Genomic DNA, 27,379 nt, shown 5'->3' with positions numbered 1-27,379 from the left:
ACTGGGAGCGGTGGGTCTGAAAATGGAAGCTCAGGATGCCAGGGTGAGAGGAGAAAAAGAAATTGAGGTTAACCAAGGTTGATGTAGTTTGTCTTGGCTCTTCCCCAGAGAATGATGTTAACTTGTGACTGAACTGACCGAGACCCATGCCGGGCACCTCGCTGAGGGTTTGTACACCTGGAAGACGAACTCTATGGCAATGGCTCCTCCGAGTGAGACGAACCACCTGAATTGCATCCTGGGTTTTTCTACTAAGCTACAAAATGCGGTTTGTTGAACATGCTTACAAGCGACTGTTCATCATAAAGTCTTTATAGTCCTGGAACAAATCCTGGGACCAATCGATGGTATTAACTCACTGACGTCAGTGCTACTGAATCAAAAGGAGCTAGTCTCTGTCTGAGCTGGTCTCTCTAGGAGCATTGCTCTGTTAAAGCAAAAGTGAAGGTGTCTGGGGTTTATTTGTGGTTTGTTTTCTTTCAATTGTTGCAAATGGACCTGCAGCTGCAGCTTGTGAGAACTTTTGGAGGAGGGAGGAACTGTTTATAGAACAACTTTCCCTGAGAGTAACTCACAGCATGTACCCAGTACCACCTCTGATATTCCTGCATGTGCTGGTGGCACCTTTTCTTATGCAAAGAAAAACAGGTGAGTGTAGTGAATGTAAATAAGAAAAGGAAGAGCTATTCCCTTCTCCAGGAGCCCATCTTGGCCTTCTCCATAGTTACCCAGTGAAAAGCACAAAGTACTCATGGAATACTTTGTACTAGTAAAAAGATTAAGTCCTAGTGGTTCAAAGACTCTTGAACCAGTGACAAAGATAAGGTTGACAGTTGCCAAATATTGCAGGCTTAAACCTGCCCCCCTCATCCCAATTGAATTGCCTTCCCACCCCCTGTTTTTTCAAAATATTTACAAAGGTAAAGCCTACACAGTGTTTTAAACCTAGATGCTCTAGTATAGAGCAGGAAGTTTCTGGTTGTATGGTTGTGTTAGAAGTATGAGAATGTTAATGTCCAATTAACTTCTGTCCATCAGAGATGGACACGGAGAAGATCCTAAATAGGGGCCCCTAAAAGCGCCTGTAAGCACTTCATGCTTGTTTGGCTAAGCTGTAAATAATTGTTCCAAGCGGAGAGCAGTCATACACAGAGTTAATGAGATGTACTCACAATATACAACACAGAGTTGTGTTGAGATGCTCAAGCTATTTTGCCCAGGTATTGGAGGATTGTAGACTATTGGCTTGATAGCTGAGGTAGATTTATTTATGGTCTGAAGGAAATAACTTGAACAATCAAATTGTGTAAGTAGGAAAAAGAAGAGTGGGGATCATAAGCAATTCCTGCAGGCCCTCTACTCTGGGATGTTTCTCAATCTTCTGAAAGCTTTCAGATTTTGTTGTTAATGCTTGGTTCAGATATAGTTCAGCCAAATGATTTTACAATCTGAAGCACCCATCTCTCAATCATTGTAAGCACGACCGGATCTTGTCTCATTCTTGTCCACCAGCAAAAGTGCTTTTTCTGTTACCAGTGCAATAGCATTGCATTTTTTACCCCCAGCTGTAATTATGACTGCACAGGGAGGTGCTTGCTTCTTTTCAAAGCAACAAGCTTGGGGTTTGGAAACAAAGAAAGCAACTCCTTTCTTTCAAAGCACTCTGAAAGACCACTTGTGCTTGTTTCCTATAGATGAGTTTCTCTTTAGAACCGTGGCACAAGAAAGAGGTGGCATCCTCCCCCTTACCCTTTTCTGACAACAGTACCCTTCTTCCTGTGGCTGTGTGTGTACAATTAATTTTCACGTTGCCTGCTCTCTCCTTTAGGTATATGCGGGGAACCTACTGCAAGTTGTTTCTTTATTGTGCATGTGTCTTGGTGGGGGGAGGTGTGTGTGTGTTTTCCTTTTTCTGTGGTGGTTCAGGGTCTTGTCTTTCCTGTTGGAAACTGTAGGACATAACAGAGTTTCTTGTGAATTATTTTTAGGTGAGGGGTGTACTTGTCTGAAGTGCAGCCCTTCCAGAATTGGAAGATGACTCCCAGCTCTGTTTGGGGTATGTTTTTTTGTTTGATTGTTTGTTTTAAATCCAAATCCACCTCCTCCCATTCCTTCTCTTCCCCTGCTCCCAGTGGACTACTTTGCAGTAGAAGGGTCTGTTCCCCCAGAAGAAAGCAGAGGAACAGTGTAAGATGGAAGCCACAATTTCTTATACTGTCACATTTCTTCCTGCAGTGTTTTTCTGTGACTTCATTTTCCTATTGCAAATCAGCACGAGCAGCCTTGCAAGCCTTCCTCTTCACAGGGCACAACTGATATCTTCTTCCCCTCCCCATCTTTTTCTCCTTTAATACTCTGCTCCATAGGGTGTGTGGCTGCTGGCTTATGCACTAACGTGTGTTGAACTGCTAATGGGTTAGACTTCGTGTGCTTCTCAACAGTGACTTTAGCAGCTCTATCACAGCTGAGGAAGTGAGAAAACAAGCTTAAGTTTTTGGACCCAAACTCTGTTGGATCCAATTTCTGTTTTGAAGCAATAACTTCTGGTGTACTTTGGGGCGGTAATGTTGCCTCAGACAAGTTTGGAGCTGTTGGAGGCAAAAGCCAGCAGAAACTGCTGTCCCAAGCCTAGGAAAATCTGGAGAAACCATTTCTCAACTGTTGAGCTAGACCACGTGGTTCCTTTTCTCCCTGTAGCACAGAGGAGACTGTAGTGCCAGAGATGGTGGTGTCATTTAGCCATGCAATGCAGTGATGGCAGTGCAGTAGGACGAAGAACTCCAGGAGCATACAAGATGTAGCTAAGGGTGACCTGGGCTAGTCTGCAGTGGTAACCCAGTGCTAGGAAAGGCCTGAGGTGGAGCTATAGGAGGTGAGTCTGAAAAATGGGTACATTTAACTTATGTACCTCTCATGCTTCTAATCCTTAAAGTTAGCAAATGGTAATTGCTATTAAGACTTGGGCAATGTTTGTGTCCTTGCTCTGGTTTTGCTCTTAATTACCTCATGTAGGCATTAAATCTTTACTTTGTGTGGGACTACATGAATTGTGGATGCTGGGGGACTACAAGCACAATGTAAGCCTGGCCAGTATCTTAGATATCCATGCTATCCCTCAGTGCTGTTTCCTGTTATTACTGCTGGAGATGGAGAACTAGGTTAGACTTGTATGATCCAGTGGGGCACTTATTTTTGGGGCAAGAGCTGCGGAGTGTAACTCATGTTTGTCTTAAACACAAGGAAATAAATAAATAGGACAGAGAGATTAGGAAGTCCAACTGATGTTACTACAACAGCAATACAGGCAATATTAGAAAGGATGCCTGAAGAACAGAGTTACCAGCAGTCAAGTTGGAAATGCTTTCTTTTGGACATTGTATTCCCTAGTAGAATGGCTGTGTTGAGGGAAGACAAAGTTATTTTGCCCAGGCACTGGAGGATTGTTGTTCTGTAACTGCTGGAAGAAAACTGCACAAAAATGCATGAAATGGGCAAATGAATTCTGGCATGGATTCTCTGACGTCTCCTGCTGTTAATGCTTTTGCTCTCTAACACACATTTTCTGGATTCTTACAAGAGCTGACTTTACAGGGCTGTCTTGGTTTTGTCTTTTCTCTTGTCTTGAGAACAGTACTAACAATCTCCTCTGGGTTGTGGTGTTCTGGGGGGGGTGTTTGCTTATTTTTTAAAGACTTGTCAAAGGGCTACAAGGGATGTTGGGTAGAAGAGGGATGGACCAAACACAGAACACACATGTTGAGACAAGCTACCAAGTTGACATCAAATCCTTAAGCTGATTCATGTACTAATTCTTCCCTCTTCTACCCAACATCCTTACTTTCCTTAAGAAACCAGGTTGTGAACTATTAATTGCATGTTCATACAATTGGCTGATAATGATCTTTTTGGATTGTGAGAACAGAAAAGATAAGCCAATCTTTGAATTTAGTAATCTTTGAACTTAAAGATGACAACCCAATATGCAAATTTATTATAGCTCCTAAGAACTGGGGGGGGGGGATAAGTTCTAAAAGTTGCTGGTTTTCAAGTGGTCTTTAGTTTGCTTTTCTAAAGTGATACAGTTCAGTGATAAGGGAGCTTGGTATCAAATTGTCTCATTTCCTCAAAGGGAGCTTACTTCAGTTTTAGCCATGTAAAACTTTCACCAGTTACTATGTTTAATACCAGAGAGCATAACGCTTGTCTTTTCAAAGTGCAACGTAGCTGAAAGCAAGCTGGAAAATTAATATCTGAAAGCAAACAGATAGTGTCAAGCTTATGAATGCTACCCAGGTGTCTTGCATTGTAATAACATCTGATGGTCACTTGGTAGTGGACAATAGGGTCATCTTGAGGGTTGTGGTAGAGGTCACTTTAGATATGTCCCTGGGCCCAAAGTACCTTAGCAATAAGTCACTGGATCAACTTTGTACAACTCTGCTATAAAAGCAATTTTCCAGCTAGGTGGGCAGGCTACACCTACGCTAGGAGAGCAGTGCATGGGTAGCTGCTGTCATCTCTTTTGTGTAATCAAGAGTCCACCAAATTTAATCTTTCTCACTGTCAGATGCTGAACAGAACTTTTATATGTTTATGCTGTTTTAAGTGTGTTGGTAAGTAATGACTTGAAAAGAAAGAGAAGCAGCTTGTGCAAACCACAAGCTTTCACGGTGTGAAAGATCAGCCTGACCTCTCTGCGGTTCTACACTTTCAATATAGGAAACCCCCTGTGAAAGTTTACCTAAACTCAGTTTTACAGTATATTTTCAACTAGCCCCAAACTGGAAGTTGAGGGTGTGAAATGAACATACCGAGTAAGGCTTGCAAATTCAGCAGTGCATTGCACTGACCTACAGTTTGGTCCCTAGGCATCACCTTTCCCTGTTGAGGAGGTAAACTTTGTGAACGGGTTAGATTATCAGCCTCAGGAATAATGGGTACAGTCAAGCATCTTTGCAATCAATGAAATGATCTAAAGAAAAATAATCTGAAATTTTGCAGGGATTTAGTCCTGCATGATGGGGCTCTGCACTGAGCCTCTGGTTCTGCAAACAGCAGCCTCCCCAGGCGCAGGAGGCGGCTGCCCAGGACGCTGGTCTGCTGCTGTTTGGGGAGACGGTGGTAGAAGATGGGGATGGCTTCTGCTCAATCTTACTTTACCCCTTCTCACCCCTTTCTCCTCTACTTTGCTCTGTAGCGGCAGGGCTGACCGAGCCCTTTCATTTCTAAAATGGCAACTTTTAGCCTCACCGGTGGTGTTGAGAAGTCCTGACAGTGCTCTAGCTGAAGCATCCCTTGTGTGACATCTCCCTGCTCCCACCACACACGCTTATCTCCTTTGAATGTCTGCTCTTTCCTTTCCGTTGACTAACACCCTGTGAAATACCTTCTGACGGCATCTCACATCAGGGTTTATTCCCAGGATGATCCAGGCCCAGTATCTCCTTCTGCAAGGGCTGAACAGGCTGCAGCTCTGCTTGTTGTGATCCAGTAGCTCTGGGCAGCTGGAGGAGCTGGTTTGGCCTCTACAGTGCCATAACCAAGATAGACGCTTTTCGGCACACCAGCAGGTGCCAGTGGCACTTTTGTTTTGGCACCCTTCAAGCTCTTGGCTGGAGTTGTGCACAAGTGATGAGGCTTTGCATCACCTAGATAATAACTGTTTTTTGGAAATCCAGGAAAATGAGTTGGAACATTACAGTGATTAGGTCTGTGCCACTGATTTTGGAAATGCTGTTAAGTAAGTGTGTTGTACAGCAGCAAACTGCTAGCTGGGTACACGATGTGCCGTTTTGTTCCAGCAACATCAAAAATAAAGATGCGTGTGAGTGGAAATCTCATAATATCACCTCACAACTCTGCATCCTTGGATATCTTCTCCAAGAATGTCAGGGAACCGATACAATTTGGGAAGCCACCCATAACTGAGCAGATGGTTATGACTATGTAGTTGCAGGGCTAGTCTCTTCAAATGTTTCTCTGTCCACGTATGCTAGAGCCATGACATAAACTTTGGGCATCCTAGTTGTGATAATTCTTAAACTATTTACTCTCAAGCTCTTGTCCGATAGTCTCTGCTTTAGTGATCTCTTAAGGTGCATATTTACCCAATTCAGAGACAGAGGCAAGATCTTAGCTTTCTGTCATATCATAAACATTCTGAGAACTGTAAACACCAGTGAGTAGCCCTGCTTTCTGTGAGAGCAATACATGTACAATACCAGCTGAAGGGACTGTAAACCTTTCTGTATATGTGAGGGATCATTGTTTGTCTTTGGATTTCTCTAACTAAAAGCTCCTGTTACATTTCTTTAAAAACAAAGACTACTTGCCTTTATTCAGTTCTTGCAGAAGATCCATTTAAAATCATAGGCCAAATACTTTAAAGTAGTTATTGATCCATGTGCAGAGTATAGGGGCAGGACGATACCTGTCTAGGTTCTCTGGCACCTTGTGGTATGCTGTGGATATTTCGTTAGGATAGAAGGGTTGTCCAGTCTTGCATGTCTCAAAGTACTTAGGAGTGTTTTTCTGATACAGTCAAACCCTCCTAAACCACAGTATTATTCAATGCACAGCTGTTACTGCTAGAGTGAACAACTGATTTTCTGCTTTGCTGTCAGATTCTAGGGAAGTAGCCACTTCTAGGGAGATGTCTAACAAAGCTGTAGCCAGGAGGATTTTTGTCACAGTAATATGCCACTTGATTTTAGTCTTGACAGATGTAGCAACGGAGCAAGTCTTCCTGCTGCTGCTGGGGAGAGATGTGCTCCCTGGGCCATCTCTGTTTCCCATAGCTGGGCTGCCTGGACCCACATCCTCTCTTGCCACTAACACTTCAGAAAACCCATCTTTTGGAGGTGGCCAAAACCTGAGTTCTGAGTATTTGTGGTAATGTATGACAAGACCTCAGGCCTCAGACATGACTAAGCTCGGAGTCAAAACTATACAGAAACTTTCATTTGGAAAGATGGGATTCCTTCTCCCACTTGTATTTGCTTACTAGTAAAAAGAGCTGATGCATTCAGTAAGAACTTAAGTTGATTGGTCTTTGATGATGGAAATGTGGAGATTACCTACTGCTTACCCAAACAGCATCTTGTAATTTCAGCTGGGGAATTGGGGAGAAGGGTGTTTAATGGGACTTGCTGTGCAACCTAGTGCATACCTAACTTTCACAGGAAAAGGGATGAGATGTCCTCGGATAGGAAAGTACAAAGTGCTAATTGATTAGGTATGGCATTGTACTTAGTTAACTGGCAGCTGCCAAACATTTTGAGGACTTTTTATAATGCAGGCAAACAAAATATTTTGTTTGGATCTTTAGAGCACTATTAAATGGCATTAAACATTATGGCTGCCCTTTTTGTGAACACAAATGTTTCTTTGTGAGAATGTGTAATGGAACAAGCTTGCTTTCCTTCAGCTGTGAAAGCAGTATTCAGAAGACACCTGTAAATTAATATAGTGGCTTCATACCATGACTACTATGAAATTTTTAACTGTAGTGAGGTACTCGAAGGGTGAAATTAATTGTGTGGGGGATAATTTTTAAGGACAGAAGTTTTCCAAAGGAAAGATCCCCCAGCCAGACCTGCCATACAACCCTGCTAGCTCTTTAATTAGGTATCTTGCTTTTGGTTTGAGAATATTAAAACTTCATCCAGACTGTAGTGAAGCCACATCTTGGTGCCATAAAAGGAGTCTGTGCTTAGCAAGGTGCTGCTGCTCTCCTTGGCCTTAATGGACCCTAACTGTGGGCCCAAGAGCTGTTTATGCAGTCAGGTTTCCCCAGAGTGCACTTATTGGGTGGAAAACAATGCTCTAGTGCAAATGAATACACTCTTTTTCGCTTCATTCCTCTGTGAGGAGCGAAGAAATGGGGGAGGAGGTAGTAAAATGAGTGTTATAGTCTAGGCACTTTCATGACTCTTAGTCACAGATGAAATGGTGACCCTTGACTCTAGCTTGGTACAGCTATTTCTCAGCCTGTCTTGCAGAAGAGGCTTTTCCAGGGAAACCTTTTAGCCTCAAAGTGTTTTAATTTTTTTTTCCTCCCTCTCTCCCAGCAGAGGACTTGGAAAATACAAGAGATGCAGCACAACATGGGTACCCCAGGGAGCTCTCATTCCCATCCTCTCAGCTGCATGTTGTTGCAGTCTTTCTTGTCAAGAAAGATTCTTTCCTCACCTCAAACAAACAAAAATCACTCTGTAAAAGAATATAATTTTTGCTATAGAACACAGTAGAAGCTTTGATAGCTTCTACTCTGTAGATCCTAGTACAAACTGGGTTTAAATTCCTACAGGGTCATGCTCTGCTTTCAAAAATCTCTTGGAGATATAACTCCAATGCAGTTGCTGCAGGATGTGCAGATGTCTGAGCCAGCTTTTAAGCCACTGCTGTGCGTTTTGCTAACAGATGAGCAGCGTGTGGCAGTGCAGGAGTTGGAGTAGGCAGCAGTTAGAATGTGGTTAGCCTGTGCCAAACGCTGTGCTGACCCAGGCAGCTGGCTGCAGCACTGCTGACTAGCTGTAATTTTGCCAGCTGCAAGGAAAACTTACAGCTTGCAATAAGTGATTGAGTGAGGAGCACACAAGAGTGAGTTAACCATGCATTGGCCCTTGCTGGATACATGGTAGAGCTGGAAAAGTGGTGACGCTCCCTGTCGCCATCTCCTCTCACCTCTTGGGTTTCACAAATGCTTCTGGGCACCTTTGTGGTTGTTTTGTTTTGGAAGTCCGAAATGTGCATTTCTGGTGGGTGGAGGGGAGAGATGTGGCCATTAGGCAAATTCCTTCATCATAGCTGTTTAGGAGATATGTCCTTCTCTGGATAGTGAAGTGCATTTGGGTAAGAGGAAATTGTCACCTTTCAGGAAGAGTTCATGGTAACTGCAAGAGACAGTAACTGCAAGATAAGTGTGTTCTGGGTGCAGTTCAGTGTTGTTTGCACTGTTCTTTTGCAGTAACAGGGAGGAAAGACAATGCCAGCTCTTCCAAAGCTGAGTAGCTGGAACATGCTGAGAGTCTGCAGATGTACACAATAGTCAGTTTGCATGCATGCAGGAATGCAGAAGGCAAAATACAGCAACTCCCTATAGACCCTGTAAATCTACTCTTTAAAAAGAACAACCAAGTTTAAACTGGGCTGCCTCAGCAAGGGAAATGTAGGGAGTTCTGGATGCTCTTCCCTTTCCTGATGTCAAAATAAAATAATTGTCTTTTCAGAAACGATGGCAAGGATCTGCTTGGCTCTAGCTCAGATAGCTCTCTAACTGTGGTGACAGCTGACCTTGCTCTGGCAAGGCTACTGAGAAAGGAGCTGAAAACAAATTTGCTTTCTGAACCAGAAGGTTTTTGTAAACTTAAGCAGATGGCAATATAGAACATGGAGAAACTTGGATGTTAGGAAATGACATCTGGGAAGCCAGAGGTGAAGACATCATACTTCAAACACACTTAGTTGAGAAATACATTTGGACTTGACAACTAACTAACTTTATTCATAAACGGGGGGGGGGGAAGAAATATCAGTCTCCTCTGTCTCATTGTGCCTAGTCTTTGCAGCAGCCTTACAAGGAAATTTTAAGTGAAATAAAATAATATGGAAAACTGCACAATAATATATGCACAAGGAGGTGTGAGAAGAAAATATCTGCATGCAAAACTAAGGTATAGAAATAATTTCAAAAATTAAAAAAACCCAGTGGTCTCTGGATGGATGCTTTGCCTGTTTTCTCCATCCTACCCATTCTTTGTTAAAGTTGCACTCTTCAACTACACCAAGCAAAAGCTAAATTACGCCTGTCATCGGCACTCGTCATTTATAGGACAAGAGTGAATTCGGAGTGAAACTTTGGTAAACTGCAGAAACCAAAACTAAAATACTTGAAAAGAATCCTTGCAAATGACACTGAGTCCTGTGGTTTCATCCACTGCAGGTGCTCTCTCAGGGTGCTACTGAGTGCTCTTAGTGTTACACTGCCTTAATGCCTGCTGCTCAGTAGGCACACTGGGTACCTGTGTGTGGAGAAAAATTCTGCTTTTCAGGTGTAGATTGCTATATGGATGCCATAGTCATAAGTTTTGGTGTTAACTCTTGATGCCTCTGTAGATCTGTGCAAATGGCATTTTACTCTTCTTGAAGTCTTGCTTGCACTTTGTCGTCTCTGCTAACAGAGCAAGTGTCTCGCTGAAAGGGCACAGTTGAGCCACTTACAATAAGAGTAAAGGGTCCAGAGGATGTGGTAAAGCAAATCATATACAGGTAACGTTTGCTGGAGTTTAAGCACAAGGCTGACAACATGGGTGCAAGGCTTTCCCTCCCACACATACCTGCAAGGAGATGGACACTCTGAGACTGTGGATGAACTGAAGTAGTATCTGTTGCAAAAGGTGCTGTTATTTTGTAACTAGAAAGGCTGTGGTGGGTCCATCTTTTCTGGTGTGCACAAGGGAATTTTTTTCCTGTGGTTGCTTTAAAAGCAAAACCAAAAAGTGGTAACCCACAGATGGGGGATTTAAAAAAAAAAAAAAAAAAAAAAAGTGTGGCTTTAAGACAGTTGCCTCTGGGATGTTGGAAATCTTAACTGAAGTTAGAGTGTGGTCAAATCCCTTGTAAGAAGTTGCATAATTTAACATGTGCAAATTCAGCGCAAGTCTTCCACGCCTGGAAATTGCCTGCCTTGGAGTCCTTGAGCTAGCTATGTATTTATTGTTTTTAAACTCTTTTTGCTGGGGGGGCAGAGTTGTTCTGAGCAACCTGCATTCCTAGGGGCTGAGAGGCACAGAGAGACCTCTGCAGTTTAGGACTTGTATATGTTCTAGTCTTTCTAGAATAGATTATATTTTCTCCAATTGGTGACTTCTTCTCTTTTTTTAACTTTCTTTACGCCTCCTCCCTTAGTCAGCAGGCATCTTGAAACAGATAATGACTAAGGAATACGCACTTTCTTCCTTCAGTCTTATTGGGCACCTCCTTGAAGATGCTGTCCTAGTACCAGCAGTTTATTTTATTCTGTTACATATAATTTTAGCAACTAGCATAGGGAAGGACTGGTAGAAAAGTCTGGTGGTTGGAATCAGAGTTTAGAATAAAGAAAATACAGACAATAGAGGGAAAGGCAGCTGAGAGAACAACCAAATCTGGAATGAGCTACAGCCATAAAACGGAGATTCCTTTTAGTGATGCTGAAGGTGGCTGTAGTTTTACTTGTTCAGAACTCTATGTGAGCAGGAAGGAAAACTTAAACACACCCAAACAAAACCAAAAACGCCACCATCAAAACCAACCTCTCCTTTCACCCCCCAAGCAATAAACCCAAATAAAAACCCACGCCAGCGTGAGTTCCGGCATGCATCCGCCATACCCCATGGGTGGTATGGATGCCTTGGGCCAGGGCTGAGCAGCCGAGGGTGTAACTCTGCTGCGCTGATCTGAGCTCCTCTCCCAGGCCGGGAGCAGCAGAGCCCCGTGAAGCGTGGTGGGGAGCTGCAATTAGCAACTCCGCATTGGCACAGGGAATTCACGCTGGTGCAAGACTACACTGAGAGAGCAGCACTTCTCCAGACCCTTGCTGTGTGGTTAAGATGCACCTGAAGGTGCTGAAGTGCCATTTTAAAGACATATGGGCAGATGTGAACTGAAATCAATGACTGGAAATTTTTGAGGCTCAGATTGCTTTGAAAAATTTGACTGCAGATACATCTGCAGTGTATATACAGCCCCACATGCCTCTGAAAATTGTCAGTGTTCAGTGAGATATATCACTAAGTATATATTCACGTTCAGTATGTGTGTGTATATATTTAATGGACAGTGGCAGGAAAAGTATCTCATTGTTCAGAGGATAGTTCATATTTTTTTCCTCTCCTCCCCTCTTTTCTCTCACCTGTTGAAACAAAGCTCTGTCCATTGACATGTGCCTGCAGTGTCCCGTCGCCTGGACTGGACTGCCACCTTCTGTGTATGTTTAGGAATGCTCAGCTTCCATAACGTGTGGTTGGCTCTATAGGCTCCTTGTCCTAAGTGGGAGGGAAGGCTGTAACACAGTTCAGAAAAGGAACGTAACTAGGGGTGTGAGAAACAGAAACCAGCTCCACTTTTTCAAAGGATTCTTAAATACTAATCATAGAAGCATAGAATGGATTGGAAGGGACCCTTAAAGATCAAGTCCAAATCCCCTGCCATGGGCAGGGACATCTTCCACTAGACCAGGCTGCTCAAAGCACTGTCCAACCTGACCTTGAACATTTCCAGTGATGGGGCATACACAACTTCTGTAGGCAGCCTGTTCTAGTGTCTCACCACCCTCATCATAAAGAATATCTTTCTTATGTTCAATCTAAATCTACCCTCTTTCAGTTGAAAATTGTTGCCCCTCGTCCTGTTGTTACAGGCCCTGGTAAATAGTCTATTTCCATCTTCTTATAAGCCCCCTTTCAGTACTGAAATGCTGCAATAACATCTCCCTGGAACCTTCTCTTCTCCAGGCTGAACAACACCAACTCTCAGCCGTTCTTCAGAGGAGAGGTGTTCCAGCACTAACCATTTTTGTGGACCTCTTCTGCAGCTGCTCCAACAGGTCCATGCCTATCTTGTGCTAGCAGTAGGCTGTAGATGCTATGTACAATGATAAGGTGGGAAAAAGCCAGCAAGTCCCTTAAAGAGTTGACTGCACTGTGTTGTGTGTGTGGGTTTTGTGGTTTGTTTTCTTTGTTTGTTTGTTTTGTGTTTTGGGTTTTTTTTTTAGCAATATAAAGTTTTTTCTTTTGAAGAGTAAAATGTTCTTTCCCCGCCTTGCCACGAGTGGCTTCTCTGGCAGACAATATGCCAAGAAATAATGACTGTTCCACCAAAAGATTAGTCTCTTGAATGTAGTATACACATCCATGCAATCTTATTTTTGGACCTTTGTAACTGCAGACTCTTTTGTAGCGCTCATCTTGGTAAATATTTCAGTAGCCTGGTCTGCATTACAAGAAGAAGGCTTGGAGATGAAAATCTCCTACCACCTCCTCTCCCTTTCTAGAAAAAACTAATTAGTTTCACTAGAAGGAAAAATCTGTGCTGATCTCTGCCTTTACATTGCTTACACTTGTATTACTTATGCTTCTATTATCAAGTTTAAACTCACAACAATGGCAAGCTTTTTGATTTAATGAGAACTGAAATCTGTAGCTGTGTGGTTTCACTGCTTGCTCAGGGTTCAGTTTTAGTCAATTGGTGAAATACTTCTGTCAATTTAGCCTTCAAAAATGCAAAATTGTCTGGCATGAGCTGGCTCTTGAGGGGCCTGAGTTCCAAGTTCACAGAGTGGTACAAGAAATTGGGCTTCGTGACATCAGCTGCTTTGTACTTTTCCAAGGTGTCTCTCTTCTACCTTTCTCTCTCCCTGCATTACCTTCGTGGGTACAGTTCCTTCTGAAGAAGGGACAAACTCTCAAGAATAAAAATAGATTTTAAAATGAAGAAGTTGTTTTAAATACCTTGCTGTAGGGACTGGTATGTAGATCTGTGGTAGTGTGAGGTTTTTTTTTTTTATCCACCTAATATAAACCTTATGTCAAAACTCAAAGGCAACAAGTTAGTCTGAAACCTGCTTGTTCAACAGTACATTGTTATCTTTTTCAAAGTCTGCAAGCACTTGTAACAGAAACAATGGTGACTCATGACATGAGCAAATCCTCTTATGCAGTTGCTTGCCCTCGTTCTTGTCTTTTCACTCTTGGACTTCGTTTCTTCACTAGCTGCAAACTGAGACCTTGGGTTTTGTGCAGCACTGACTTTGTGACTGTGTGTGTGCTGCTCAGTATAATGGGACTCCTTACCTTCCTCGCACGGGGGTTTTTACCTGCTATTGCGTGCTGTCAGTTTGTAGACAGTGACCATTCAGAACCTGAAATGTTATGTAGGGTTTCATTTTTGGTGTGACTACTGAATGTCTTGTCAGAGCCTTTTCTCTTACTCAGCTGACATTTTGAGGTAGGAGGTATGACTTTTTTTTTTTTTTTTTATTTTCAGCCTACTGTTCATTCTCTGAACTTCACTACACTGAAATTCCCCATTTGGTCACTTCTGTTGGTGTATCATTCTTTTGGTGTGTCAGTGATGACCAAAGAAAAGAAAAAAAAAGCACAGAGAAAAAGGCAAAACTGTACTTGGCGAGTAAATTAGTTGGAGATGCCTATTGGGGTGTCAGGTGAAAGCTGTGAAAGCTGCCTTTTGTTTTACCAGTAGCCTTAGCCTCACTTCTCATTTTGCAGTCTAAGTGCACCCCAGCTGGCAGTCAGCAAAGGGGAGTGGAGTTACAGAGCTGAAACGTTTTAACTGGGAAACCCCTCAATCTGTATCTTTCCTTTCCAGCAAGCTGCCACTTATGACAAACTAAAAAAACCCACACAAACCCAGTTTGTTTCTTTTTCATTTTTCCCATGTCCACATCACCTGAAGCAATTGCAAAAGACCTTAGCCAAAAAGCCATAGCGCAGATATTGCAGTTTTAGCACCTCCTAGTACAAGACAGAAAACCTGATCTCTTACTTACCTATGTGGAATCTCTCGGTATTCTCTCTGAACGTGCTGAGATTCAAATGTGCTGCTGCTGTAAGGAGCCTCTGCCCTGAATGAGGAAGTGCTGAGGCAAGGCAGGATGTGGAGCAATGACTCAGATATTGAAGGCTGTGTTTCTTGACTAGCTGAGGAATAAAAGGAATTATTGACGGCGCTCACTACAGTGTGCTCAGCTGACGTAAGGACTTGCTAGCTACCGCTTTACCAATAGTAAAAGCTCAGGAACATTCAATATTTCACCTTTCATCTTTTCCCAAACTTTAGCTGCTTATGATAATGCAATGTTCTTGTATTGCAGTCCTTTCTAGGAGGACTATCTACCTTTTGTCAGATAAAATATGTCCCTGTCAAGAATAAATTCTTTGCATGAATGTGCCACTTGAAGATGTTCAGAATAAGGATTTGGTAATGCTTCTGAGACAGCTCTTGCCTCTTAGTTCAAGCAGGTGCTTGAGACTTTACTTGGTCTTTTCCATTAGGAAAAGAAAATTATTTTTAAAAACCCAACCCAAACACATCTCTTCTTACAGTTAGTTTTAACTGATGTTCATGTGTTTAGTGTCCTGTACACCTGAACACAGAGGCTACCACTCGCAGTTTCAAAGCCGGCTTTTCCAAACTCTACATTGTCAAAAAAGCTCTGTCTCTCATTTGCTCTGCAATCAAGCACTGTTGTTTCACTGGCTCTCTGCTTTTGATGCACAGGTACCAAGTGATGTTTACCTCTTATGTTTTCAGCCAGCCATGGTAGAAATCTTTCTCTTTCTCCTTGAGAGAGCTCTTGCTTGCATCTTGCCGAGCTGTCGACTTGGCTGTGTGTGCCTGGCATACTCTATGTCATTTCATAAAGGAATTTGTTTCCTTTCTATGGGCATTTGCTAGCATGGCCATTGCTTCACTGAGGTTTTGTTGCACATAGTTGTATAATTGCACAATTCACTTATATATCAGAAATAGAAAAATATATTAGGTGGATTCTGTTCAACTCTTGTCTTTAAACTACCAGTTTCTGGGTTGTCTCTCTTGCATTGAATTGAATCCTTCTGACGTATCTTTGTTTATTTTAAGAAGTGTGTGTATACACCTATAATACACTGTTAGTGTTGAACTTTTCTTTATATAAACATGCCATAAAAGGCATAGCAATTGATTTAAAATAACTAGCATTCCAAACACTTTCCTCATTCATCTCAGCTCCTCCTCTGCTTGGGTTAAGCAGAGCTAGCTATTTAATCATGCTGGATGAATTTAAATATTGGTATGTAACACTCATTTACAAAAAAATTGCTTAAACTTTAGAGTAAGTCTGAATTTTTTAGTATTAAGCCAGAAGTTCAATAATTGAAGAAACTGTAGGAAATCGTGTTTCATTATGCTAGAAAACAAACAAAACCCCCATCCTCTACTTAACAGTTTGAGAAGTAACACTTGATAAATTAGTCATCTTCATGGTAGTATTTCAGCAATACACAGTTTCTCTACTCAAATGATGCTGTAATAGGATTGCTCATTCCCTCCTGTGACAGTGATGATCCCAAGTATTTCCTGAGGTACTTCACTTTTGGAAAGCTTTGAATGCCTGCTATAACTTACATTAGATGAGTGGTAAGACAGTACATATAAATAATTCTGAGTTAGTAGAAGTTGTTATCTGTCTGGCACCAAAGCACAAAAGTGGAAGGCTTCCAAGACTAAAATTTCTGATGAAGTACCAAAAACATCTATGGCCGCACTAATGTCAGGAGAAAGATGTATTGGGTTTTTTTCCCCCCATGCTCTTCCGAAAGCTCATTTCTTATAGGATACTACTCCACGAGCTCCTCTTGCATCCAAGCAGAAGTATTGTCCAAGTTAACACAACTCTTGGAATCTTACTCACAGATACTATGTCCAACTCCAAGTAAAAGAAAATCACTGCATAACCAAGTCCAAAATTTGAAATTACATCCTTAATGCTTTATGTGCCAATTCCTCCTTTATGTGCTTGGAACAGGTCTCTAAGATATTATGTAGCCCAGCCTAAATTTAAACCATCAGCTGAAGTAATTCCTCAGTGAGTCCAGTGACTTGAATAGCCTTTTTCAGTACATACCTTTAAAGTCCTATGTCACTAAGTACTCTGCATTTTTCTGGCGTTTGGTCTTTGAAGTGTACTGGCATGGTGATTAAGTACCATCTAGCAAAAAATAAGAACGGAAAGGCTGCTGTACTCCATCTTCTCCAGGATCTCTTCTCCAGGCTGAACAGTCCCAGCTCACTCAGCCTTTCCTCATAGAAGAGATGCTCCAGTCTCTTCATCATCTTTGTGGCCCTTCACTGCACTCTTTCCAGTCTGTCCATGTCTCTTGTACTGGGGAGCCCAGAACTGGACCCAGCACTCCAGGTGTGGCCTCACCAGTGCCGAGTAGAGGGGAAGGATCACCTCCCTCGACCTGCTGGCAGTATTTTGCCTAATGCAGCCCAGGATACCATTAGCCTCCTTTGCCACAAGGGCACACTGCTGGCTCATGCTCAACTTGTTGCCCACCAGCACACCCCCAGGGTCCTTTCTGCCAAGCTGCTTCCAAGCTGGGTGACCCCCAGCACGTACTGGTACATGGGCTTGCTCCTCCCCAGGTGCAGGACTTTGCACTTCTCCTTGTTGAACTTCACGAGCTTCCCGTCAGCTCATTCTTTCATCCCGTCAAGGTCTCTCTGGCTGGCAGCATGAGACTCTGGTGTATCAGCCACCCCTCCCAGTTTTATGTCATCAGCAAACCTGCTGAAGGTGCACTCTGTCCCATCATCCAGATCATTATTGAAGGTCTTGAACAGGACTGGACCCAGTGCTGACCCCTGGGACAAACTGCTAGTTACTGGTCTCCAACTAGATTGTGTTACTGATCACTACCCTCTGGGCCAGGCTGTTCAGCCAGACTGCAGTCCACCTCCCCATCTGCTCATCCAGCCCATGCTTCATCATCTTGTCTATGAGAACCTGAATGGGAGACAGTGTCAAAATTCTGCATAGGTGATGTCCACTGCTCTCCTCTCACCTACCAACCCAGACATTTCATTACGGAAGTTTATCAAATTGGTCAAACATTACTTACCCTTGGTGAATCCATGCTGACTACTCCTGATGACTTTCTTGTCCTTCATGTGCCTGGAAATGGTTTCCAAGATTAGCTGCTCTGTTGCTTTCCCAGTGATCAAGGTGAGGCTGACTGGCCTGTAGTTCCCTGGATCCTCCTTCTTGCTCTTCTTGAAGATAGGAGTGACATTTGCTCTCCTCCAGTCCTCTGGCACTTCTCACAGTTGCTATGATCAATCAAAGATTATCGAGAGTGGCCTTGCAATGACAGCTGCCAGCTCCCTCAGCACTCATGGGTGCATCCCATCAAGGCCTGTGGACTTATGTATGTTCAGTTTGCTTAGGTACTCCCTGACCTGATCCTCTTCCACCAAGGGTATGCCTTCCTTGCTCCAGACTTTCCCCTGGTCTCTGGGACCTGGGATTCTTGAAGGCGGATCTTGTTAGTAAAGGCTGAGGCAAAGAAGGTGTTCAGTATCTCCGCCTTTTCCACATCCTGTGTAACCAGGTGTCCTGGTTTCAGCTGGGATAGAGTTAATTGTCATCCTAGTAGCTGGTACAGTGCTATGTTTTGGGTTCAGTATGCGAAGAATGTTGATAACACTGATGTTTTCAGTTGTTGCTCAGTAGTGTTTAGTCTAAAGTCAAGGATTTTTCAGTTTCTCATGCCCAGCCAGCGAGAAAGCTGGAGGGGGCACAAGAAGTTGGCACAGGACACAGCCAGGGCACCTGACCCAAACTGGCCAACGGTGTATTCCATACCATGGGACATCACATCCAGTATAGGAACTGGGGGGAGTGGGGGTGGGGGGATCGCCACTTGGGGACTAACTGGGTGTCTATGGGTGGGTGCTGAGCAATTGCACTGCATGTCATTTGTACATTCCAATCCTTTTATTATTACCGTTGTCATTTTATTAATGTTATCGTTATCATTATTAGTTTCTTCTTTTCTGTTCTACTAAACCATTCTTATCTCAACCCATGAGTTTTACTACTTTTCCCGATTTTTCTCCCCCATCCCACTTGGGGCGGGGGCAGTGAGTGAGCGGCTGCGTGGTGCTTAGTTGCTGGCTGGGGTTAAACCACGACACCAGGTCCCCTGTCTCCGTCAGCACTGGGTCCACGATTTCCCCTAGCATTCCCTTCCTTTTGTCTCCTATGTATGTATAGAAGCCTTTCTTGTTGTCTTTGATATCCTTGACTGGATCCAATTCCAGGTGGATTTTGGCTTTCTTAACCATGTTTCTGCGTGCTCAGACAGCATCTCTTTATTCCTTCCAGGTTACCCATCCTTGCTTCCATCCTCTGTAGGCTTCCTTTTTGTCTCTGAGTTTTGCCAGGAGCTCCTTGTTCATCCATGCAGGCCTCTTGGGATCGTTTTTCTTACTTCCTACTCATTGGGATGGACCAAACACATATGTTGAGACAAGCTACCAAGTTGACATCAAATCCTTAAGCTGATTCATGTACTAAAGACCATTGCCTAATGACTTGTTGGTTTTCAGACCCTGGGGCTGCTCATTTCAGTGTTTGGAGGTGTTCAAATGACCAGGAGCTTTTCCATGCTGCTTTTAAGTCATATAAGTGTGCTTTCTTTTTTTCTTCTCCCTTTCCTGCCCAATTTGCTGTATCCTACATATTTGCTAAAAGGCTTCCAACAGAAGCAAAATACAGTCTCCTTTTCCACAGAATACAGCAATCCACTTTAGACAACTTCTTAGCTTTGTTACAAAACATAGCTGCCTACACATTTGCTAATTCTAACACTGTGAATCAAATGCTTTCCAAAGTCAAAGCCAGGCTGTTTTTACCACATATAGGTGAATGGATGGAAGAAGGGAGGGTTTATGTAGCTTAATCTCCGGTATCTGGAATATAAACTTGGATTCAACTAAGTGCTGCTGTAGACTGGACAAGGGACCTGTGTAATTTCCTTTGGTGCAATGTTAGCATGTTGTAACCTTGCCATGTTCCTCTTTTAGCTGTATTTTTCCCTCTGCTTGTGTTTATAGTCAGAATGCTTCTGATCCTCCTGGCAGAGTACCCCCAAAAGTGAGTCACATATTTTGTGACTGTTATGCATCACCAGTCATTAATACTGATAACACTAATTACCTAGTGTTATCAATAAATCTGATTTTTTTTCTCTTTCCCTCACTCCCCTTTTGTTTTTAGATGAAACAAACAATACAAGCAGTCTTAATCAGGCTCACTTCAGAAGGAAAGTGCAAACTCCACTTCATTTGTCGTTCTGAGCCCAAGACAGCAAGTTTTTTTGTGGATAAGGCAGTATAGACCAGCAGTAGCTGTAGCTTGCCATGCTTGCCTTCTCTGCTTCATTTTGCTAAACCTTATTCCTTCTTCAGTCCAGGGGGGAACAAAAAGACTATTTACACCAGGCTGGTGAGCACTTGAGGTCTGTGTACCTTAATTGCTATTTTGGATTTGGCTGTAGACTGAGGCTTTCCAGCCTGTGAGAAGCATTCCCAGCTGTGACTGGTTTCACTTGTTACCACTCATTTGAGGTAACACGGCCCATTCACATTACATGGCTAGGACTCTTCCTCCGGAACGAGAGCAGACACAGAGATATGAAGACATAATGAGTGCTCACGCTGGCTTTCGAACCATTTGAGCAACTGCTGAGGTCCTTTGATGGTGCAACTAAAGTAGCAAAAATTGAAGAAGCATGTTCATTTGCAGATGAAGAGGCAACAGTCAGCAGTGTTGTCATCCAAGCCGAGAAATGTTCTTTTTAAGTTCTGGCAATAGGAGACACTTGGCAAGAAATACGCATATATGGCTGAGGCCTAATGACCTTGGATGTGCAAGCAGAAATGGGAACAAAAATTCAGCTTGACTGTGAGAAAGGAATGAGAGCGAAGCTGGGCTTTGCTACTTTTGTCAGTCTGATCCCTTAAGTGGCAAAGCTTCTAGGCTGATCGATTAGCTGCTTGCTCCTCTCTGAAGTCACTTTCCCCTTTTTTCAGAATACACACAGGTGGCTGCCTGAGTGCTCAGGATCTCAGACAGGAGGGAGGATTTATGCTTTTTCTGCAAAGGTGTTCATGATTGTATTTGCCACGAGGCTTCTGGGCTTTCCTGGGGAATAGCAGCAAGCACTGGGAGGTGTTGAAAGCAGAAGTCGCTCCACGTATCTCCACTTTCCTCCCAGCATAAGCGAGATGGTAAAGAAATGTTTCCTCGTGTCGAGTCTGAACCTCACCTAGAATCACAGAATATCTCAAACTGGAAGGGACCCATAAGGATTATTGATTCCAACTTCCTGCCCCTTGCAGGACTACCTAAAACTAAACGATATGACTAAGAGTATCGCCCAGATGCTCTTTGAACTCAGGCAGGTGTGGTGCCATGACCACTTCCCTGGGGAGCCTATTCCCTGCCGCAGCTTTGAACCATTCCCACGTGTCCTGTCGCAGGATCCCAGGGAGAAGAGCTCAGCCCCTCCCTCTCCACGTCCCCCCTTAGGAAGCTGGAGGCAGCAACAGGGTCACCCCTCAGCCTCCTTTTCTCCAAACTAGACAAAATGACATGGGCTGGCCTGCCCGGTTCAGTGAGCAGGGCAGGGGCTGAGTAGGCTGGGCAAGGACGCCTGCCCTTGCTGCAGCACAGGGACCCTCGTTGGTGCTTGGTAGATCCTCATGGTGGGTAAGCTGTTGTCATGGGCTTGAATCACCCCCCAGTTTTATATTGACCTTTGCAGCTTTTCTGCTGCTGCCCCATCTCTCCAGCCCTCCGAGTGATTCAGTGAAAAAGCATTTTCTTGCATTTCATCTCTCTGTGCTGGACTCTGGCACATCTCAAAGGGTGCAAATCTGATATTTACCTCTTAGCTGCTTCTTTTTCTTTCCTCCATTACAGCCACTGTTATGCTGTCCTATGCTGTGCTGGCCAAAACGGGGCTCACAAGCCTGCTCAGGGATGGAAAGTTGAACTGGTGGTGGGAGTCTGGTGTTGTGCATGGGGCTGGTTCGGTAATGGTGGGGGGAGGGCTCTGCTCTGTCTAGAAATGCATGGGGAACATACCCACCTTCTGACAGGTATTTCACATTCCAACCAGCTTATTTGCAACTGTAATAAAATATTTGGGGATGTAACTGGGTTTCTCTCTGGCCCTGTGAACTGTATAAGCTAAGCACTGAACGCCCACCCTGTGCTCTCCATCAGAGGTACATTGGAGGTTCAGCATAGGCACAGTAATGTGATCTGCAATCCTTCAGAGATGCAGCTGGTCAGATTATTGCTAATTGTAGGAGTGGTTCTTTCATTTAGGCATGGCAGGGAAACTATGAAATCCAAGAGCAAAAAAACCTACAACTTGGTATATGCAACACTGAGTATGCTGCGTGGTATCTTGTGTGAGTTTTGCTAAACCTAATACACACACTTCTAAACATGACCAATGAAACTGTTGCACCCAAGAACGCAACCCTCCATGAGTGACACTCTTCCTCTAGACCTCATTTTTGGGTTGCTGAAGTGCATGTGTTCAGTTTGCCACTTTCTGCCATGGAAGAGGAGCTGGCTGGGCCATTCCTATGGTTCATGTTTGAGGTTGCTTTCCAGGAAGACTGTCAGCTTTGCTTTCTTCTAAATCCATTTTCGGCCCTGCCCAACAATCTAAGTCTGCATGCCAACCTTAAGACTTGTCTGCCATCTGTGTCTTACACAACTGCTGACAGCCACAGCAGCTTGAGTGTTCCTGAGCCTTGCTTGCCTTGTGCAAGGCAGGGCTAAATAAAGTATCATGCTTTTCTTAAGGCATGCAAATCTTTTTTTCTTTTGATCCCTGTGACAGCTTGATTCACAGAGAGAGATGCCTTCTAGGGTTGACTGAACCATTAGCGTGTGTTGAGACAAAACATCCTGGTTTAGCTCCTTACTGAGTGCAGCTGCTCCTCTTGCAGTGGCCATGGTGGGAGCACTCCCTTCTTGTGGGATCCTCCAGTCCTAGGGGCAAAGGAACTCCCGTTTCTGATCTTGATGAAATTTGAGCTTTGCTGAATATAGTACTGCAGCTCCAGCCACACTCGCTGTTCTTTTGCAGAGGGCTTTTTGTTTCTGGAAGGTTATACTCTGTAAATGCTAGCAGCACTTAAAGTGCCAATTTTCTAGATGCTACCTGCAGTCCTTTACCCTGACTTATCCGAAATTGGACTGCCAGTGCAAAAATTGTTTAGTTTGGCAACAGCTGCTATGCTGTGAGTGATCGAAGGCCCTTATAGCCCAATGCTCTGTCTGGCTGTAACCCACGTAGAGAGCAAGGTGAGCGGAGGCTTTGTGACTGGGGAAGCATATAGCAGTAACTCTCCAGATCTCTCCTTGTCCTTCACCTAGAAACAAAGTATTGATTTTTAGCAAAGTTTCATGAGAAAAGAACACTTTTTCCTAGTGTGAAAGTTCAGGCAGGCTCTAATAACTGCCTGTGCAATGAAGTTGCTGGTGTTCTGCCAACATGCAGGGTGCAGCATCTTGAGAGGGCAAAACAAGTATGGGCTGTCTTGGTAGTAAACAGTGACATTAGCTTTGACACGTTGGGGTGGGGGATAGACGGGATACTAATCTTTCCTCCCTGAAAAGTAAATAGCCTGAACGAAACCAGTGACGTTGGCATTGTGTTTGCATTCAGCCTGTGGCAGTCCTGCCGCTCAGACAAGGATGGGTGTTTGTTGCAGAAGCCATGTGATTTCTCCTTCATCTCCTTGCAAAATCTGATCTGCATTTGGCTTGCTGCTCTGTTGCGCTCACCTCTGTGCAATTGCACTGACTGCTTGCATGGAGTTTCCAGCCGGCAGAGATATGTTACACAATTATTTATCTACAGGCTGAGTGCTCTATCCCGTCCCAGCATCTAGGTATGCAATGATTAAGATTATAGCATGCTTTGTAAAATGCGTAGTGAGCAAAGTATAAGAGCGCTGGGCTGTAAAGCCAGACCTTCACAGGAGGAGTCCATTTCCAGCTTCAAAGAAAACTTTTTATCTGGCTTCTGCCTAGGTGCATAAGTTCAGTGGTTTTCTCCTAGCTGTGTGGAGCAGCATTGCCTAGAGACTAAACCAACCCAAAACTCCTTTTTTCCCCAAAGGCTTCTGAAAAGTATGCAGGCAGGGGCACACCTCTGGGCCTGGGATCCCACAGCTGTGGGGTGCCCAAGCCTGAGCACCTGTGACCTGGGCACATTGGAACCAGTTTTAATGCAAAAACTGGATCTTACCAGCAGAGGTATTTGATTTGTGGAATACCTACTGCTGTTTCCCAGGTCTTGAAGGCCTACCGATGAAGTAAATGTAGCCACAGAAATTGGTGGATTTTTTTAATGAAGTTTTCTGTTTCTGAGGAACAGTTTGTTTGACTTTGTTTGTTTAGAAATAATTTTCCATCTAGATATGTTGTGATGCAATAGGAATTGCTCAAAAGTGAAGCTAAGACACATGGCATAAAGCCTGTCAGCAGTTGTGGCGTTGCCAAAAACACCAACAAAAGGCACTGGCTCACTGTGTGCATGCCTGGTGGGTTTTGTGGTTGATAATTCCAGCCAGCCAGAGCATCTGCTTGTTAATAGGAGCTCTTCTTAAGCACTATGTTTTTAAAAAAATAAAAAAAATAAAAAAAAAATTTCCCACATGGAGCTTCATCTCCAGAGGACTGGTGAAGTGTCACTGGGCTGGAGCAGATTAAAAGACTTTTTTTTTTTCCTCCTTTCTTCCTACTCTCAGCAGGATAAAACTGTTCCATGCGAAATACCTTGACAGGCAGCTGTTTTGCCTCATGGTAGGCATGAAAAATTCAACTTTTAATAAATAAACAAAATAACCTGAAGTTAAACAGAACAGATTTGCAGAATTTGGTTTTTTTTAAAAATTTAGTCACTTGCTTTTTCCTGCTTGAAGGCATTTACTCCTCAGAGCTGAGCTGTGCCTTGTCATGCCAGAAATCCTGATGGGTTGCCCGCCTGCTGAGCAGCGACCTGGCACCGCGGCTCACCCTGGCTGGGGATCCCTGGAGACTCGCCTGGTCCACAGCCACTTCTTCTGTTTCTCCAGTCCTTCAGTTTCTGGGCACGCTTTTCGTGTGAACTGGTGCCAGGAGTCCGGGAGACCTTCCTGGGGTGCCAGGTCCCTGCCTCACCCTGTGTAGACACAGTCAGTGAATTTCTCTGGAAAGGATGGTCGTTACCTGGCCAGCCCTCTTGCCTTGTTCAGTAGATCAGGAATGAACACAGGGCTGGATTTTTCTCATGATTCTGATAAGAGAATTCAATAATGTAACTCATATAAGAGAGCAACCCTCTGTGCTGCAGATAGTGCCAGATAGATATGGAAATATGAGCATATTTCATATTATACATATGAAAAACCAAAGAAAGGTCTTTAAAAGACTAGGTTTGTGATAGGATTTCTAATACTTTGCTGACACAGAGTTTAATGTTACTGGCAGTTTATCAAACTAGTTTGAGCTGGCTAATAAGATTTCCAATGAGGTGATAAAGATCCTTTGTGTTTGCCCTGTGTTATAAAAGCAGCTACAGTGCTTCGGCAATAGTTCAGACATCTTACGCCTTTATCCCTTGACCTCTTTTTAGTTAGTGTGACTGCAGTAGTGATGTGTTTTAGAAGTTAGGTAAAATCATAATGGTAAGTCTGCCTGATAAAGAGATGAATTGAGAGGAATAGAATTACCTCTAGTCCAGTCTGATGCTGTGGAAAAGAAGCTTTTGCAAGCAAATACGATTTTTGTTTTGAAACTACATACTCAGCTTCGTAAGAGGGTCGGTATGCAACAGCATAGATCTCCTGCCAGAAGAAATTAAGAAGGAAATGTTAGCATTCACCCTCTGTCCACATTATGGCTGCATTAGTGTTGCTTCTTACCGACATATTCTTAAAAGTTTTCTGGTCTCAACTGAAAGACATTTTGCCATCTTTTTCCTCTTTCCAGTTTTTTTAAGGGCAGACTTTTTGTGCAACAGATATGAAAGCATAGTCTAGCAGTTTATATGCAGTCCTATTCAAAAATAGTAAAAGGCTTCTGTTGACTTATGACGTGTACTGGGATGAATGATGCAAAGAAGTAGACTTTCCAGTCCAGCAAGGAGAGAAGGTCATCTCTGCATGCTGGAGGTATGAGTTCAAGCACCAAGTCAGCTACAGCCTTGTGTGTTACACTACTTATGCTTATTAGCATAAGCGTCCAAGTTTTCCAATTATAAAAAGGCCCTAAGCAGCACTTCTTGGAATCACAGGAAAACAAATAAGTGTTTTATTACTAAACTGTTGGGACGTATTTTGGGCAAGTTGGAAGGTCAGCCTAAGTCTCTCATATAAGAGCATCTATCTCTATACAGCAATTTTCTGTGCCAGACTAAAATGGGAGACAGATTCTTTCCTAACAAAGTACTTGAGTTTGTGATTAATGGTAAGGTCATGAGTAGTTCTCAAGGCCTTGTGTTTTGCAGCATGGGGCATTAGTTTGGATACACTACTTACGCTTATTAGTGGTGCTGATAAGACATGAAGCGTTGGAAGCGTTTTTCTTGTGTTGGAAGGTAATTGTACAAATTGACGTGTTGTCATGTAAGTGTGTCCTGAAAGATGGATGAGGCAGAGGCTACTGGTCTGTGGCCTGTAATTCCCTGGGCTGCCAGATGCAGAGGAGGTCACCTCAAGGAACACGTGGGGTGACTTTTATAATCCTGAGTTGGGGACCAGTTTACAATGATTTCATCCTGTATCACCCAATGAATGTTGTGAAGGTCCTAATGCCACATCACACATTGAGAGGGAAAGTCCCAAGAGCCTAATTAACTTCTATAGGGGGTGGGGCATCCTCTCCCTGTGGAGTTGGGCTGTACTCAATTATTCTTCAGAGCATAATTACTCAATTATTCTTCAGTTTCTCTTGCCCTGGGAAAGAGAGAGGTCAGAGAGATTACCCTCATGGGGTAATGTGAATTTTTGTGCATATTTGCTACAAATATGAAAAGGATTCACTTTGCAATTTGGAAAAGCAACTAATAAAGTTTTTTGACATAGCACAAGGGGCTATTGAGGAAAGTGTTTGGAGTTAGGGTTGTTGAAGTGGAAAAAGGGAGTGTGTTTTTGAGCAAAAGAGGTATTTCAGCTCTCACAGGTGAAAAGATTTAAATTATGATCTTGACTACAGGACGGACGGATTCAGACCACTAAGTAGCAACACATGTTCTCTCAGGGTTTTCCATCTGTGGTTTACCAGCCATGCCACAACGAAAGCCTTTCGCTTTTCTGTGAAAGCGAGTCCATTTCTTAGAGTCTTCCCACAAAGCTGCATCAAGCGGTGCTTTCCGTGCATGTGTTTAAGTTGCCTGGGACGCGTAGTTCATGTGAGCTGCTATCTTTAATGAAGGGAAACAGAGGGATGCTGGTGCCCAAGTGCAACGAGACGGTTTCCATTCTGGAAGCGGGAGGGTGTGTTGTACCTTTGCCCTGCTCGGGGTGGTTAAGCTGGGTGACGGAAGGATATATCAGCCTAGGCTTAGTGCTGCCTTCAGGCTACCCCATGGCTTTCGCCGAGTTTGTTCAAGGTATTTTGCTCTGTGAGCCAAAATAGAGCAAAGATTGTCAAGTCTCTGTGTTGCATCGGTCTCTCCTTATCTGAGGGCTTTGGAAAGGAGTTCTTGTATGCCCTGAGGGATGTGGCTGAAAGTTAAACTGCCACTTTAGTTGGGGGCAA

At 43.5% G+C, this 27,379-nt stretch overlaps 1 protein-coding gene across 3 annotated transcripts in view; it reads right to left on the bottom strand.

Annotated features, from left to right (window-relative positions):
- LOC142033998 (ICOS ligand-like) overlaps window positions 1-14,687 on the bottom strand; it is a 34,845-nt gene extending 20,158 nt beyond the window's left edge. For all 3 annotated transcript variants that reach the window (XR_012651425.1, XM_075034699.1, XM_075034700.1), the window contains exons 1-2: window positions 14,549-14,687; window positions 11,894-12,043 (exon numbers count right to left, since the gene is read on the bottom strand). The gene's annotated coding sequence lies outside the window, so the exon portion shown is untranslated. The remainder of the gene's footprint in view (window positions 1-11,893; window positions 12,044-14,548) is intronic.
- Between the last annotated feature and the right edge of the window lie 12,692 nt (window positions 14,688-27,379).

This window comes from Buteo buteo, chromosome 8 (assembly GCF_964188355.1).
Source record: "Buteo buteo chromosome 8, bButBut1.hap1.1, whole genome shotgun sequence".
NCBI classification, from domain to species: Eukaryota; Metazoa; Chordata; class Aves; order Accipitriformes; family Accipitridae; genus Buteo; species Buteo buteo.
Note: the sequence above shows the minus strand (reverse complement) of the source record. Positions and strands in the feature narration are given on the sequence as shown.